This window comes from Pelobates fuscus, chromosome 5 (genome assembly GCF_036172605.1).
Source record: "Pelobates fuscus isolate aPelFus1 chromosome 5, aPelFus1.pri, whole genome shotgun sequence".
Taxonomy (NCBI): domain Eukaryota; kingdom Metazoa; phylum Chordata; class Amphibia; order Anura; family Pelobatidae; genus Pelobates; species Pelobates fuscus.
In genome coordinates this window covers 336,987,946-337,004,395 of record NC_086321.1, presented here as the reverse complement: position 1 = coordinate 337,004,395, position 16,450 = coordinate 336,987,946, and the positions used below count along the sequence as shown (strand labels likewise).

The 16,450-nt window shown below is 49.2% G+C and overlaps 1 protein-coding gene across 1 annotated transcript in view; it reads left to right on the top strand.

Moving 5' to 3' along the window:
- LOC134610317 (zinc finger protein 239-like) overlaps positions 1–16,214 on the top strand; it is a 94,294-nt gene extending 78,080 nt beyond the window's left edge. Inside the window, exon 3 of the transcript XR_010090849.1 lies at positions 16,200–16,214. The gene's annotated coding sequence lies outside the window, so the exon portion shown is untranslated. The remainder of the gene's footprint in view (positions 1–16,199) is intronic.
- Positions 16,215–16,450: the final 236 nt, after the last annotated feature.

Sequence of the window (16,450 nt, the reverse complement as noted above, 5' to 3'; positions counted from 1 at the left end):
GGTAGACATCGGCCCGGGATAAGGAGCCACATGGGGGATACACACGGCCCGGGGAACCGCGAGGTTGGGAGGCGGGAATGAGCAGAGGGGCAAGGCAAGGTCACTTTGCGGATCCCGGCAGGAGGCCTAGTGCCAAGTGCCCTCATACAATGGCCCTCATGAACGCACCGCTGACAAATGCCAGATGGACTAGGGATCGGACTCTAAGGCCTCCATTGCCCGTTGGGGATGGTGGGTGTTTGGGAGGCTGGGGAGCGGGGGATAACTGGAAATGTACATAGTTTGTAACCTAACTATCAACGCATTGTTTACGGACTGTTAGGACACACATTTTTGCAACGTATAAAATGGCAGAACTGGTAAACCACTTACAGGCTTATTCTGCTTGCCCCTACCACGATTGCTGAGCGGTTGTAGTGACCAGAATTACCCTGGAACATTATTCCAACTCTGTATCTAATACCCCATGTATTTAGTAACTGTAATTGACTCCTGACAGATCTCTGATGCTGAATCTGGGGTTTTCATATTGCCTTACAACCTACATGACCATTTACCATTTGATACCTTTTGCACTGTTTATATAAATGTTTAAAAAAGGGCTACCTTGTTCAATTGCTTCTCTGCATATGTCCTACGAACACGCCCACACGAGGCTCCCTACCACGACAGAAACCTATGTCGCATACACCCCATGATAACCCAACATCTAGGCCCGAAGGGATTCAGGGGACCCCTGACCGCAGGCAACAATGGCAAAAAACTATATTACGTCCTGGAGCCAACCCCTACGCACCCCCCGAGATGTCGGGTAGGCCCACGTCCGGCTAGCGCCAGTCACCAGCCCCCTCAGGGGCCGTTCTGAATCCCCCCATGTCACGACAGCCCTCCAACTTTCACAGAATGGAGACTTGATCCAATACCCCAGCTATTTAGTAGCTGTAGTCAACTCCTGACATGCCTCTGATGCTGAACTTGGGTTTCTCACTTTGCCATGCAACCTACCTGACCAACTACCATCTGATACCTTTTGCACTGTTTATATATCTCTATGTTAAAAAAGGGCTACCTTGTTCAATTGCTTCTCTGTATGTGTACTACCGACACGCCCACACGAGGCTCCATACCACGAAAGAAACCTATGTCGCATACACCCCACGATACCCAAACATCTAGGCCCGAAGGGATTCAGGGGACCCCTAACCGCAGGTGGCGATGGCAAAAACTATATCACGTCCCGGAAACAACCTCTACGTATACCCCGAGGGGGTAGGTAGGCCCACGTCCGGCGAACGCCAGTCGCCAGCCCCCATAGGGACCGTCCTGAATCACCCCCCGTGGTGCGACAGCCTCACTACTTTCACAAAATGGGGACTTGAGGGATAGAGGTGGCCCATACACTCGCAAGAGGATATGTGGCCATACGCACTACATTCTCCTAGGGTAGGCCCTTACCCACGTGACGCTAACGCTAGCCAGACTGACATAGCCCTGTGGGAACTCACGGTAGAACGTAAAGACTTAGGTCTAGCCAGGAGTAATGCAACACAGGACTATGGGGGAGGCAGATGAGACTGAGCTGTGCGCACAGAACCCTGAACACGAGGGGGGAGAGACAGGGGCACTGAAGCTGGACGTGACCTCAGGCAAATCAAACCAATGCAGAACTGGATGGCACAGGGGGGGGCAAGGAGACCAGTGACAGCTAGACTGATACACGTACCCATGGCAGATATCCCCAGTGCAAACTTGGAACTGACCTACAGCACCCCTTGCAGGTTGGGTGCTGACGGAGGGTATGGGAGACACACCACCAACCATCCAGACAGTCCCACACATACGGTAGCACCACAGACCCTCACTGTGACAGACCCCAACTGTGCATATTACCGGGGTTCATAGGGACAAGCGACAGACGCAACCCTTGAACGACAAATCCCGGTATAGGGTCACAGTCGCACCAGAACCCAACACACCCCTACACCCGTGACACCAGACGAACAGTTACTTTGACCAAGGACACTGCTTACGTCCACTTCCCCGCCCCACCTACCTTCCCCCCCCCTTTTTTCTTTCCTTTTCTCTTTCTTTCGCTTCTAGCGTTTGCACCGTGGCGGGTCGGGACCCCCCCCCCCCCCGAGATGCAGGCGAACAAGAGGGGTTTTACCCCTGCACGACTAACCTATTGGTCCAACAATGTCAGAGGCCTTAACATCCCGGAACGACGATCCCTACTGATGAGGAGGCTGTGGACCGCAAGGGCATCCGTGGCGTTCTTGCAGGAGACACATTTTAGGAACGGAGACGCACCGAAACTCGAAAACCGACGCTTCCTGGTGGGATACTACGCAAACCACCCCAATGCCAAGAAAGCAGGAGTGGCGATACTATTCGCGCATACGACGCAGTTCCAGTGCAGGGCTATACAAGCAGACACGAATGGACGATACCTATTCCTCAAGGGCACCATCGCAGACCACACCTATACCTTCGCTTGCCTGTACAGTCCCAACAGAAAGCAGCATACTTTTATCTGCCGGACACTGGCCAAACTGGGGAGCTTCAGAGAGGGCCTGCTGATAGTAGCGGGTGACCTGAACCTGCCGCTCGACCCACGTCTTGACACCTCCAGGGGCCACAGCACGATCCCCACACTGCCTACGGGCGACGCTGCGATCCCTACACAAGCTAGGGCTGGTGGACAGCTGGAGGGCGAGTCATCCGGAGGGTCGAGACTACACCTTCTATTCTGCCGTCCATGCTCATTACAGCCGAATAGATTACATATTTCTCGCACAAGAATATCTGACACTGCTACATGGGGCAGAGATAGGGACGATGGAACATTCCGACCATGCCCCGATGCTAGCGCACACCAGTTCCCCACTCTTCAAGCCTAAGGAACGTCAATGGAAGCTCAACGAGACCCTCCTGGACGACCCCGAACTCACTACCACGACGGCACACACATTGACCCACTACTTCACAACGAACGACACACCAGACATCGAACCACTCACGCTCTGGGAGGCGCATAAGTGTGTCATACGGGGACACCTCATAGCAGTCAGCACCAAGCGCAAGAAAGACCGAGTCGCACATACGATTCACCTGAATAAACGAATTGCCGAACTAGAACAGGAACATAAACGCACACTAGAAGAGGAAACCTATCTTCTTCTGACGGAGGCCCGCAGGGAACTTAGAGCCATACTCTCCCAAGGACTATTACACACTGCACGAAAATCTACCAGGTTCTTCTACGAGCACTCTAATAAATGTGGTAGACTGCTCGCAAAGATGCTTCAGGAGAAACGGAGGACACAGCACATCCAAGATTTACCCACAAGGACAAAAAGTCACACATCTCCTCGAAGGCATCCTGAACGCGTTCCATAAATACTACGCGGCACTGTATGACCAACACCAACCCGGTCAGACGCGGCATCCCGACACCACCAGGAACGAATTACCGCATATCTCGGCAAACACGTCGCCCGCAAGCTCACCCCGGAACAAGAAGCCGAACTAGAACAACCCTTGACAATCGAGGAGCTAGCCGGTGCACTGAAAGTAACCAAACCCCACAGGGCACCCGGCCCAGACGGCCTGCCCGTCTCGTACCTGCGCACCTTCAGGGAGATCCTACTACCGAGACTTCTGGAGGGATTCAACTCGCTACGAACTGGCGGTCAGTTCCCTGCAGACACGCTGAGGGCGACGGTCACAATCATCCCGAAAGAAGGTAAAGACCCCACTAACTGTGCCAGCTACAGACCAATATCGTTGCTAAATGCCGACCTGAAAATTTTCGCCAAAGCCCTGGCACTCAGGGTTGCCCAGGTACTACCCGACCTGATACATCCCGATCAGGTCGGCTTTATACCCGGGAGAGAAGCCCGGGACAATACAATTCGGGCCCTTAACGTGATCCACGCGGCTACGGCCAACAAACGCGAGATGGTAATTCTATCCACGGATGCCGAAAAAGCGTTTGACCGCGTGGACTGGACGTTCCTCTCTGAATCCCTGCGACACATGGGGTTTGGGCCATATCTACGTACCTGGGTGGCTGCACTATACACGATACCGACGGCGCGCATACGAGTCAATGGCGCACTCACTGAACCATTTAACTTTCTCAACGGTACACGGCAGGGCTGTCCCCTGTCTCCCCTCCTGTTTGTCCTCACTCTGGAGCCCTTTCTGGAGGCGGTCAGACGGGATGGGGGCATCACGGGGTTCCGCCTGGGCCGAGAAGAACACCGGGTGGCGGCATATGCAGATGATATGCTCTTTTTCTTGGACCAACCCAGAATCTCAATCCCGAACCTATTGACAGCGTTCAAAGAATACAAAGCGGTATCCAACCTCACGCTCAACTTAGATAAATCAGAAGCTATGCCGTTGGCCCGAAGTACCGCCTTAACACAGCACCTTCAAACACATTTCCCGTTCAGGACCTGTGCAACAAAACTCCGCTACCTGGGAATTTGGCTACCGAAGGAGCTGATACACATATACCAATTGAACTTCACACCCCTCCTCACGACCCTGCAACAGGATCTCAAAAAATGGACGACCCAATACATCTCATGGTTCGGTCGGATTAATGCAATAAAGATGAACGTAATGCCCCGAATTCTGTATTTGTTCCAAACGCTGCCTACGACCATTCCGCGACTGTTCTTCCAGACGCTAGCAACAAACATACAGCGCTTTGTCTGGAATCAGAGACCCACACGTGTCCGTAGGGCAGTCCTGGAGAGACCAAAGAATGCAGGAGGAGTGGGACTGCCATCGGTACTCGCATATTACCAGGCGACCCACCTACAACGACTGGTGGACTGGCACGCCAACCCGACCACCAAACAATGGGTACGAATGGAGACGCAGCAGGCACAGGGAAAGATCCCCTCTCTGCTGTGGCTAGGAGGAACCACACCAGGTGATATGCACACAGGAAACCCGATGATCGACTCCACACTAAGGGTCTGGGGCAGGATACGATACGCCAACCAACTTACCACTTCACCCAACCCCCTTACTCCCATAACCAACAACCCAAGATTGTCAGGGGGACTTAAACCAGCTGCCCTAAGGAACTTTCAGGCATCGGACTGGACATATCTGCGCCAATGGTGCACCAACTCGACACTCAAAACCCTAGCAGACCTGCTCCCGGATTGTAGACCGACAAGACTGGACAAATATCACTACCATCTGCTGAGAACTTATTACACCGCCATAGCTGGGAAAGACCACATACACCGACCACTGTTACCACTGGAACAACTATGCACAGAGAGACGGCACCTCACACATGGTGTATCAACACTATACGCCATGCTCCAGCACAACGGAGATGGCAGCCCATTGGGCTTCACTGGGCGCTGGGAAAAAGAGACAGGAACAGTACTCACGGATTCCGAATGGGACAAGATCTTCCAGTTGACACACAAGGGGAACATTAGCTCCAAATACCAGGAGTGCAATTACAAAATATTGACACACTGGTACAGGACCCCAGACATTCTCCGACATGTACACGAGACAATACCAGGTGAATGTTGGAGATGTGGTTCAGAGACTGGCACAGGGCTCCATATATGGTGGACATGCTCACTTATTGCGCCGTAATGGCGGTTGATACATCGAACGATTAAAGAAATTACTGATACGGACCTCCCACTACAACCCCTGTCGATGCTGCTTAACCACACGCAGATGCCACTGAAGAAGTACAAAAGGGGACTCACCATACACCTGCTCACGGCGGCAAAAACACTCATACCGACACACTGGAAAAGCACAACGGTACCCACCTTCCAACAATGGGTCGACAGAGTGGAACATATATACAGCATGGAAATGATGACGGCCTCCCTGCAGGGTCGATCGGAAAAATGCACCTTGACCTGGTTCCCGTGGATGGACTTCATGGCCAAGAGGATCGCACAAGCCGGGGGGGATGCCACACCCGCTGGAAGGCCAGCTGTCCCGCCGGACGACCTCGGCCGAGACGGCCCGGGCGCAACCGCCACTTCTACCCCTGACCTTGCTTCCCTTTACCCCTCCACACAAGATAGTAGACAAACTTAGACTACACAAGAGACGAGACGACCGACCCCTGCTACGGAACCACATCCACCCGTGACCCTAAGACACCCGAAAAGGGACTAAAGAGACGGGAACCACTGACCACACGAAATAGAGACAACACCATACTCCCCCAACACATATACACTGACCAAGAACAAGACAGCAGTCTGACAACAAGGACTCACGAAATAGCGACACGCCCAACACCTCACCAGAGTTGAGGGCGACAACGTAGACATAAGAGACGCTTAAGTCACACGAACTGAGAGATAGACAGGGAGAGACCCAGGACGACATAGGACCGTATCTCGACAGGATATAACAGATATATTTCCGGGGGGACCGGTCCCAAACTGGCCACAGGGGACGTGACTACACGTCCTTCCAAACCGGTAGGGAGGATCCCAGACACAAGCCACCCAACTTCTTAAGAAACATACAGATTAAAATCCTGCATACACATTAAATGCCTACAGCACGAATCCCTCCCGCTGGGTCCAGTTCTGGAACCGGCCTGCTACAAACGTGAGGTGTGTCTTCACTTCTATAGGCTTTCTATTTACTTGTTTCTTTCTTTACCCCGGTTAATCTGTAACAACAAGCCAATAAGTACACATCTTAAGCACATTTATTGGAAGTTAAGACATATGCGGCCAACAAGTATAACGAAGTCTGCTGTTAGAATTTCCAAGACCATCAAAAACCAGAGGCAGGCCGAGATGATATACACTGACAATTTTCGGCCGATAGATTTAAAATGAAACCGCAGTTATATACCTACTCACACAACGTATGAGAGGCAACAACCACCCGTAGCAATATATATGTATAAAAACATGTCACTCGGTGATCAACATGACATCAAGCAACCCAGTTAACAGCCCGACAGGTTGGCATACATATATAGCTATACACCTGCTCCTCCAAACGTTGCAATAACTAATCACTCATCTACCATAGTAGACGACTTGATATAAACCAGCACGGTTGGCCTCTCACTACTTTTTCTACCGATCTGATTGAAAATACTTGTTTACAGACGCCCGAAATGTATTACTGCATAACAGTTCTTTCGATAATGTTATTCATTACCCTGCTTTCTCACATACATGTAATATGTAAAATGAAAAATAAAGATTGTCAAAAAAAAAAGTCAGTGGCGGGGCCGGGCGGCCATGCCAGCAGGCTGCAGGCTCACAAGGGCTCCCGAGCAAACAACGGAAAATAGGGTATATAACCACCTTACCCGGCTTATACTGACCCAGGGGTCCATGGCACGAGGCTCTGGAGTGTCCCGGTGTAGCTGGGGCGCCCGCTGCAGGGTGGCTCTAGGTCCTGATAAGAGACTCTGGGGCTCGGAGATTGAGGCCTACCCGGGAGGGGAGTGGGGCGGACGGCCGCTGCCTTGCTCTCCACCCCGACTACAGCGAACCACCATCTACCTGGCGCCTTCCTGGTCCCGTTTCCTCCTCTGTGGGCCGGGTGGGTCGTCCCGGTCCCCACCAGGCGGGCTAGATGGTCCAAAGCTGAAGGAGTGCGGCTCCCACGCGGTGCTATTAAAATGGCCGACGGCTGCACAGCAACTGCACCGACTGAGACGGTGATCCCACTGTGCTCACAACCTGAGCTGCTACCATGGGAGGTCCCTGAAGGCTCTCGAGCACCCATGAAACGACCCTGGAACACGCAAGCTGACAGGCGAGAACCATCACAGCGCACTCTGGGCCACCTTAGACCAAGCAAGCTCCAAGCAGCACAATCAGCTTCACCCACTGACCGCATGGTGCTACAGCCCTCGACAGCACATCAAGACTTACAAGGCAAGGCAAACTTACCCAGCAACAGGGAAGACATAGAGGGACATTAGGACCCAGTGGAACTCATGGGGTAATCTCAAGGGACTCTCCCCACGCCTGGGCATGGAACATGACCCCATTTGCGCTGGGATGGAGCTGGCAGTGACCCCAGCCGTTCACAATAAGAAGCACAATGTATAGTATACCATGAATAGCCATACCAGATATCACTGTAGTTGCAGTCATTGAATAACGTGCACATCCTCTGCATATGACATTGTATATAGTTAATCTTTATTAGAGCTTTATATGTATAGAGGGAAATTGCGGAATGTATGATGCTTTGCCTGGTGGCACCTTGCTTTAATGAGAATCTTAGCTAAGCTGGAAACCTTAATAGAACTACATATTTCTTGTATTATTACCCTAAAATAAAATGTGCGTTTCCTCTAGATGCTGTACAACAGTAAAACAAATAAGTGTTTGTAAATTGATTGCGAATGCTGTTGTGGCATTGTTGATATGCGAAAGTTATTTAATGCACAGCAAAAATAAAGAATATAAAAAAAAGTCAATGTCTTTATCTTTGTACTCTGCGTGGTTTTGCTCAAAATGACAACATAATTTAGCAGGTGCTAATGAACTGTTTGCCAATATTTTATTGCAAAGTACGCATTGTGCTTCAGGACAATCTTCATTTCTGGCACTTGTGAATCCAAATGACAAGTAGCTATCATTGTATTTTCTTTTCTTTGGTTAAGAAGATTGGCTAGCATTGTGTGCTTTTTTTTTGACTTATCTCTGCTATTTGAAGAACCGTAGATACAACTATTTCGGGCATGTTCTGGATTTTTAGTTGTATCTTCTTTCTCAGTTTCTATAAGTGCCAAACAAGTAGAAGTAATAATTATTTTTCTCTAAAGAGTTCCCTGCCTTAACCAGCTTTCCAAATTCATGGTTGTTTATTCGTCAAAACAAAACACTTCGAAAAATACCGATGTCACAACCTCACTGAAAAGGATGCTGATTTTGATAACACTCTTAGAAAGAACTGAACTTAAGCAGGATCTTTGAGTTAGACGTGGAGCAAAAAGATTTGAACACTTTGAAAAACACAGTTAACAGTTTTTTGCCCCTCACAGAGTCTTTCATTGCCCTCGACAGAGCCTTTTAATGTCCCTAGAAGAGAATTTCAATGCCCCTCAAAGAGAGAATTTCAATGCCCCTGACAGTCTTTGTGTGTCATTTTACCCCACTCCCTCTAGCATGTAAGCTCATTGAGCAGGGCCCTCTGTTCCTGTGTGTCCAACTTGTCTGGTTACTAATACATGTCTGTTCATCCATCCATTGTAAAGCACTGCGGAATTTGATGGCGCTATATAAATAACATAATAATAATAATAATAATGCCCCTGACAGAGCCTTTTAATGTCCCTTACATAGCCTTTTAATATCCCTAACAGAGAATTGCAATGCCCTTGACAGAGCCTTTTAATGTCCCTTACAGAGCCTTTTGATGTCCATAGCAGAGAATTTCAATGCCCCTGACAGAGTCTTTCAGTGCTCCTGACAGAGTCTTTCAATGTCCCTACCTAACAGAGCTTACGGCAGGGCTGGCTGACTGATGGGCGGGTTGGCTGATGGCTGGGCAGGCTCTCTCACGGCCAAGCTAAGTCTAAGTTACTTTTAAATAGTGATGTACCGAACTGTTCGCCGGCGTATAGTTCCCGGCGAACATAGCATTTTTTTTTTGTGTAATCTAATTGCCTGCCTGCCTGCCAGCTTCTGTGTCAGGCTCACAGTGGTTACTGGGCCCACTTGCCCAGTGCCACCACTCATATCTGGTGTCACAATAGCTTGCATTTAAAAACAAAACCTTTTTTTCACTGTTATAGATTGAATAGCAGTTAGTTGTCTGCAAGCGTCTGTGTGTCAGGCCAACAGCGTGTACTCTGCCAGTGCACAGTGCCATTCATATCTGGTGGCACAATAGCGTGCATTTAAAAACCCCAAAACTTTTTTTTCACTGTAATAGATTGAATAGCAGTTAGTTGTCTGCAAGCGTCTGTGTGTCAGGCCAACAGCGTGTACTTTGCCAACCTCTGCCAGTGCACATTGCCACTCATATCTGGTGTCACAATAGCGTGCATTTAAAAACAAAAAACTTTTTTCACTGTTATAGATTGAATAGCAGTTAGTTGTCTGCAAGCGTCTGTGTGTCAGGCCAACAGCGTGTACTCTGCCAGTGCACAGTGCCACTCATTTCTGGTGGCACAATAGCATGCATTTAAAAACCCACAAACTTTTTTTTCACTGTAATAGATTGAATAGCAGTTAGTTGTCTGCAAGCGTCTGTGTGTCAGGCCAACAGCGTGTACTCTGCCAACCTCTGCCAGTGCACATTGCCACTCATATCTGGTGTCACAATTGCGTGCATTTAAAAACAAAAAACTTTTTTCACTGTTATAGATTGAATAGCAGTTAGTTGTCTTCAAGCGGGTGTGTCAGGCCTACAGCGTGTAGTCTGCCAACCTCTGCAAGTGCACATTGCCACTCATATCTGGTGTCACAATAGCGTGCATTTAAAACAAAAAACTTTTTTCACTGTTATAGTGATACCGGAGAAACTGACGGAAGTCAAGCACAGAGAGATGGACACAGGTTTCTTCAGGAAGGAAGAGATCTTTATTCGATTCACCGACCAGGACTCAGAGGGACTAATGTCACCAAAAACAGCTAAAATCTGAGCCCTGATCGTACAGTGTAGGCACCTTATATAGACATATAGCTCCTCCTATAATCAGTTCAACCTACACGTACTCTTACCCAATCAACAGAATAGAGACTAAATTCCTGTTTGACCACATGGCTTGCCCAGCACAATGGAGGAGGGGAATACTCGTATATCCTGTATTCCTGCACATGCTCCGTACACTACTGATTGTATCGTTGCCACGTGCAACCAACCGACCGATACATCAGCATATGCACGTGCACATACCACGTGGCAATCTCGGCCTACTAAATTTATTTTTGCCGAGATTCCACCACATTCCCTCCCTTGATGCCTCTGATATTTCATAATTCCAGATGCATCACTTAATCGTGGTTTGCTTACACCTCAAGTTGCCATAAACCAGACTAGACTTTGCGACTCTTTAGAGATACGAACCCCTCAGCATTCCTCTTCCTGTACGTGTTCTCCTTGATTTAGAGCCTCGTACCTGCAAACAGCCATTATCTGTGCAGCGGCCTTTCTCTCTGCTATATTCTCTATAATGCTCTGCACAGACCTAACTACCAAAGGAATCAAACATGGCAGGAGGAGGCACAGCATCAAGATTAGCATGACTCCACCTACCAGTGCCCTGAGTCCTCCAAGCTGCTCGTACCAATTACCAAACCAACTACTCGGATTATACCCTTTCCATACTTGAGTAGGCACATGTGCTAGTTTAACCATATGGCTAGTAAGCTCAGCTATTGCTTGCCCTTCATCATCTATTTGAAGACAACAATTGCTTAGATTAAACTTCCCACATACACCTCCCTCTACTGCCAATAGGTAATCCAAGGCTAATCTATTCTGATAGACGGCTGTCCTCATCCTAGTGTTATGCTTTGCTAGGAGATTAAACGCTGGTGATGTTTCATTGGTAATTATCTCAACCACTGCCTGTAATCTTATGATACGGTTGAGCATGTATATTGGGGTTCTGTGTCCATAAAAGTACCATCCTCTGTCCACGTAGCTGGCCCATAATAATCTATAATACGCTGGGGAGGCCATTCATTATCTTCCCAGGTACCTATCTTCCCAGGCTACCAGGTACCCAGGGGTCCCCTTTTCTTTCTTTGATTTACATCATACACTTTAACTCCCAAAGTCTCTCCTGTTTCAATTGGCAACAAGAAGAAGGATGGTTTGAGCATACCTAATACACATGCCCCTTCCCAGTCCTGTGGTAACTCCGAATAGGCTTTCTTACCACAGATCCAGTACAAATTTGCTGGGGCTTTCTAACTAGATGTAGCAGATAGGTCAATCCACACATCCTTTAAACTGGTATAAATTGCAAACGGATTAGGTGGTTCTGAGACATTTGAAGCTGACCACCAAGTTGTATCTTTTGTACTATCATTATAAGCTTTTTGCCCTAGACAAGTCAATTCTCCTACAGATGTATTAAACATTATTCCTTTCCTTGCTATGCAAACATAACCTATAATGGAGGTCTTTAATCGGTTTGAGAAGATATTAACTGTTCAACTGTCTCAGAACCGGAATACATTACCTCCTTTGCTTCCCATGGCCATTGGTCTCCCATATTTGTACCTCCACACACATAGCAGTTGGTTACATTAAGACTACCAGCAATGCTCTCGGCTAGATCTATAAATAAGTTTTTCGCATTATGGGGGATCTTATTTTCCACACTCATCTCCTCATAGAAGGAATGAAAGACCTGATGAGTCTGGGTTGCCACAGTATCGGTCTCTATTCCTATAAATAATATTGTCCCAGGATCCAAACCTGTTCCATATATCTGGAACCCAAATCAGTTCCCAAACCTATCTATAAATCGTTCTGGGTAGTGATGTACCGAACTGTTCGCCGGCGAATAGTTCCCGGCGAACATAGCGTGTTCGCGTTCGCCGCCGCGGGCGAACACATGGGCGGTTCGATCCGCCCCCTATTCGTCATCATTGAGCAAACTTTGACCCTGTGCCTCACGGTCAGCAAACACATTCCAGCAACTCAGCAGCAGACCCTCCCTTCCACACCCTCCCACCTCCCTCCCAGCATCCATTTTAGATTCATTCTGAAGCTGCATGCTTAGTGAGAGGAGGGAAAGTGTAGCTGCTGCTGATTAGATAGGGAAATTGATAGCTAGGCTAGGGTAATCAGTGTCCACTACAGTCCTGAAGGACTCATCTGATCTCTGCTGTAAGAACAGCACCCCAAAAAGCTCTTTTTAGGGCTAGAACATCAGTCTGCTTTTTTTTTCTGTGTAATGTAATTGAAGTTGCCTGCCTGCCAGCTTCTGTGTCAGGCTCAGTGGATACTGTGCCCATTTGCCCAGTGCCACCACTCATATCTGGTGTCACAATAGCTTAAGCTTGACATTTAAAAATACATTTTTTTTTTCACTGTAATAGATTGAAGAGCAGTTAGTTGTCTGCCAGCTTCTGTGTCAGGCTCAGAGGATACTGTGCCCATTTGCCCAGTCAGTGCCACCACTCATATCTGGTGTGACTATAGCGTGCCTTTAAAAACAAAAAAAGTGTTTCACTGTAAGCTAATAGCAGTTAGTTGTCTGCAAGCGTCTGGGTGTCAGGCCTTCAGCGTGTGCTCTGCCAACCTCAGCAAGTGTAATTTGCCACTCATATCTGGTGTCTCTATAGCGTGCATTTAAAACCAAAAAACTTTTTTCACTGTAATAGATTGAAGAGCAGTTAGTTGTCTGCCAGCTTCTGTGTCAGGCTCAGTGGATACTGTGCCCATTTGCCCAGTCAGTGCCACCACTCATATCTGGTGTGACTATAGCGTGCCTTTAAAAACAAAAAAAGTGTTTCACTGTAAGCTAATAGCAGTTAGTTGTCTGCAAGCGTCTGGGTGTCAGGCCTTTAGCGTGTGCTCTGCAGACCCCTGCCATTGCACATTGCCACTCATATCTGGTCTCACAGTAGCTTGCACGCATAGTACCACTAATCCCCCAAAAAATGACAGGCAGAGGCAGGCCACCCCGCAGGGGCCATCGTGGTCGTGGTGCTGTGATTCCCTTTGGCCCTAGAATAATGGCCAGTTTTCAGAGGCCACGTACCCTGAACTTGAAAAGTTCTGAGGACATAGTTGCAGGGCCGGCGCGTCCATAAGGCGGCACAGGCGGCCGCCTTAGGGCGCACCGGCTCTGGGGGCGCCAGATTTCAGCGATCGGCAGGAGGGAAGCGCTCCCTCCTGCCAGGTCACCTTCTGGACCCCCGGCGGACGGCAGTGTTCTAATGAGTGGCGGCGAGGGAGCTCTAACCTGTCTGCTCTGCTCCCTCGCGCGCCGTTCTACGGGAGCCGGAATATAACGTCATAATCCGACTCCCGGCAACAGTAGACAGCCCGCGAGGGAGCAGAGCAGACAGGTTAGAGCTCCCTCGCCGCCTCTCATTAGAACACTGCTGCCCGCCGCACTGAAGCCCCACTGGACCCCAGGGACAGATCCACACCAGCTCTCCAGGTAGGGAGGCTGGGTGGATATTATTAATAATTTGTGTGTGTCTGAAAGTGTATGTGTGAGTGTGTGTTTGTCTGTGAGTGTGTGTCTGTGTGTGTGTCTGTGTATGTGTTTGTCTGTGAGTGTGTGTGTATGTGTATGTGTTTGTCTGTGAGTGTCTGTGTATCTGTTTGTGAGTGTGTGTGTCTGTGTGTGTGTGTATGTGTGAGTGTGTGTCTGTGTGTGTATGTGTTTGCCTGTGAGTGTGTGTCTGTGTTTGTCTGTGAGTGTGTGTGTCTGTGTATGTGTTTGTCTGTGAGTGTGTGTGTGTGTGTGTGAGTGTGTGTATGTGTCTGTGTGTCTGTGTATGTGTTTGTCTGTGAGTGTGTGTGTCTGTGTATGTGTGCCTGTAAGTGTGTGTGTGTGTGTTTATGCATTTGTGAGTGAGTGTGTGTGTGTTTGTGAATGAGTGTATGAATGTGTGTGTCTGTCAGTGTATGAGTGTGTTTTGTCAGTGTGAGTGTGTCTATCAGTGTGTGTTTGTGAGTGTCTCTCAAATCAGTGAGAGTATGTTTGTGATTGAGTGTGTGTCTGTCAATGAATGAGTGTGTGTCAGATCAGTGAGTCTGTGTCTGTCAGTGACGTCTGTGTGTTTGTCATTGAGTGTGTGTGTGGCTGTTAGTGTGTATATACCACTGAGTGTAGCGTGGCGGAGCAGAGCGCAGTACAGGAGCTTCTGTTTTCTGTACCCGGCCAGACTGACAGGAAGTGCTCACTGAGAGAGCACTTCCTGTCAGTCCAGCCAGGTACAGAAAACTGGAGCTCCTGTAGAGGATCTGCTCCGCAACGCTGCAAGACAGGTAGGAGGCACACCAGGAAGGGGAGTGTGACCGCTAAGAGGGTGGGGGGTGCACCAAGGGACAGAGAGGGGAGGGGAGAGAAACACCAAGGGACAGGGAAAAGAGGGACGGGGAAGAGGGAGGGGCTGGTTAGGAGGCACATAGGTGAAGATGTTAATTTTAGAGGGGGGGGGGGCCGGAAAAATGCATCTTCGCCTATGTACCCAAAAATCCTTGCACCGGCCCTGCATAGTTGACTGGCTAACACAGGACACCCAATCTTCTACAGCTTCCGCTTGGAACCTTGACGCACCATCCTCCTCCAGCTTAGCTTCAGGCACCTCTCAAGATACCACTCACCCACCTGCCGCCACCACCAAAACTAGCACCACAGCCGCTTTACTTGGTATGTCAGAGGAGTTATTCACACATCCGTTTGAAGAAATGAGTGATGCGCAACCATTATTGCCAGAGGATGTAGATAACAGGGATATGTCTCAGACAGGCAGCATTACACAAATGGACGTACGGTGTGATGATGATGATGTTGTACCCGCTGCTGCTTCCTTTGCTGAGTTGTCAGATACAAGTGAAGCGGTTGATGATGACGATGCGTCCATGGATGTTACGTGGGTGCCCGCTCGGCAAGAAGAAGAACAGGGCGAAAGTTCAGATGGGGAGACAGAGAGGAGGAGGAGACGAGTTGGAAGCAGGGGGAGGTCGTCGCAAGGAGCTAGTGGCACAGTCAGACAGCATGCATCGGCACCCGGGGTCAGCCCGAAGGCACGCCAATCAACGCATGCTGTGTCCACCACCAGAATGCCGTCATTGCAGAGCTTAGCAGTGTGGAATTTTTTTTGGTGTGTCTGTCTCTGACAACAGCGATGCCATTTGCAACCTGTGCCAAAAGATACACCCACCTAGGTACCACTGCTTTGCGTAGGCACATGATCTCACATCACAAACGCCTATGGGATCAACACATGAGTACAAGCAGCAGGCCTACTCTAAGCCGCCATCCTCCTCCTGGCCCAGCATCTTCAGCCATGCCAACCACTGCTGTCCTCCTTGCCCCCTCTCAACCATCCGCCACTCTGTCTCCCGCCTTGAGCAGTTCCCGCTCATCTGCCCACAGTCATGTGTCTGTCAAGGACATGTTTGAGCATAAGAAGCCAATGTCAGAAAGTCACCCCCTTGCCCAGCGTCTGACAGCTGGCTTGTCCGAACTATTAGCCCGCCAGCTTTTACCATACAAGCTGGTGGAGTCTGAGGCGTTTAAAAAAATTGTAGCTATTGGGACACCGCAGTGGAAGGTACCCGGCAGAAATTTATTTTCACAAAAGGCAATCCCCAACCTGTACTCGATTGTGCAAAAGGAAGTAATGGCATGTCTGGCACAGTGTTGGGGCAAGGGTCCATCTGACCACTGATATCTGGTCTGCAAAGCATGGTCAGGGCAGGTATAACACCTACACTGCGCATTGGGTAAACCTGCTGACTGCTGCCA